The following is a 1,943-nucleotide window of genomic DNA, read 5'->3' as shown; positions in this document are numbered from 1 at the left end:
GGGCGACTTTACATTCAATGACGACTGGATCGTCGTGCGGGCGGTGGACCTGCCCCTGTCCTTCTCAGTAATTAGGACATCAGGGAAGGTGCTGCTAGCAGACGCCTGCTCCTCATCAACAGCCGAGTCCATCTACCTCAAATGGCTCTTGGTGCCCCGAATAGTAGGGCCTCCACAGGAGAATCCACCTGCTATGGTGTAGACCGTATCTTTATCAGTGTCCGTGCTACTAGTAGGCCGGACGATCTTTGACGACTGTCCAGGATTCTTCCCTTTGGACTTGGAGATGTAAGACTTCAACATCCGCTTGTCCGCTAAACGATCCAACGCCCTTTGAAGACAAAAGCAGTCGTTGGTATCATGGCAAACTTCTTCGTGAAATTGGCAAAAATTTGTTCTTGTTCCTCTTCTGGAGGGAACTCTTCATAGGATTCGGCTTCTCAAGGGTTAGCCGATCCTTAATCTCCATAAAAATGGAGTTGAAATCTTTGTTAAACTCGTACTTGGGGACGTACGGCTTAAACTCCTTCTTTTTCTTCCGGGACGGTTGATCAGAGTCATCCACCGCCCAGACTTCCTTTCTCTTCTTGTTCTCTTCCTTCTTTTTTTTTGGCTGGTTAGGCCGGCTGTCTTTTGGTTTGTCGGACTTCTTAGAGTCCGACATATTGCCAGACGAGCAAAGGTCGGTCGCCTGTATAAAGCTTTCGGCCTCCCTCAATGCTGCCTGTAGGGTGAATGCCCTTTTCCTGACCAGGTCGAACTTAAACGTTGACCCGTCTTTCAGACCTTTGAAAAAGTCTGTGAAAGCTACATCGTCAGACAACCCCTGGATTTGAATCCGGTTCAGGTTAAACCGCCTGACGTACGAGCGAAGGCCCTCTTTCTCACCCTGCTTAATGGTGCTCAAGTCAAGACTTGTTTTCTTTGCAGGGATGTTCATTGAGAAGTTGGAAGAGAACTAGAAGGCTAGCTTCCTGAAGCTATCAATGGATCCGGCTGGCAGACTGCCAAACCATTGCTGGGAAATGCCCTTCAATGTGGCCGGGAAACAATGGCACCAAGTGGCATTGTCCAACCCCTGCAAATACATGAGGTTGGTGTACGCCATGAGGTGGTCTTCTGGGTTGGCAGTACCATCATAAGTACCCACCAACACATTCTTAACCTTAGCAGGTTGAACCGCCTCGGTTATCTCCCTAGTGAACGCAGAAGGTTGATCACCAAGTCTAAGAAGACGGAGCTGCAACTCCAGAGGCTGGACGTATGCCGCCTAACCTCCAAAGAGGGTCGTCTGCATGAACTGAAGGTCATACTGACCATACTGCGCCCGAGACGCATGCGGGGCGCGTCCGATCAGTTGGGGACCAAGCTGAGCGGACTTGCCACCGGTTCCACTCTCATGTAAGGACAGGAGGATCTTAGTCCAGTCAAGTGAAGTCGTGCGGCTACCTTCTCCCTTGGATGGGGAGTTGGCTGCCTATCCTTGACTGACTTCTTCTTCGCAGGGGGAGAAGCCTTTCTAGCCGCTTGGCTCTTGCCAGAACCAACCTTGTGCTTGCTGATCATTTCTTTGATTTCACCCTTGAAGGAGTTCATGAACTTCATGAGCTCATCCCGAGTGACTGGGGTGTCTCCCCTGCTTTTAGGGGCTTTCCCTCCTGACCTTCCAGGGGGCCTTTTGCTTAGACCCGCCTGGTCGGTGTTCCGTTCCAGCTGGTCTCTAGAACGTCTGTACTTGGAGATGAAGGAGCCGTCCTTGGCTACATACGTCTCCACATCATCATCATCATTATCATCAGTTTCATCCTCAGTGACGACCTCTGGCTGAGGACGGCTGATTGGTTGAGGAATACCAAAGCTTCCCGGTCGAGGATTTTCCTGAGTTACCGGCTGGATAACCGGTGGTAAATTGGTAGGATCAGGTTGTGGTATAGACTCTTGAA

The sequence above is a fragment of the Chenopodium quinoa genome, unplaced genomic scaffold, assembly GCF_001683475.1.
Source record: "Chenopodium quinoa cultivar QQ74 unplaced genomic scaffold, ASM168347v1, whole genome shotgun sequence".
Lineage (NCBI taxonomy): Eukaryota > Viridiplantae > Streptophyta > Magnoliopsida > Caryophyllales > Amaranthaceae > Chenopodium > Chenopodium quinoa.
The sequence above is the reverse complement of the archived record's forward strand: the minus strand, read 5'-3'. Positions refer to the sequence as shown.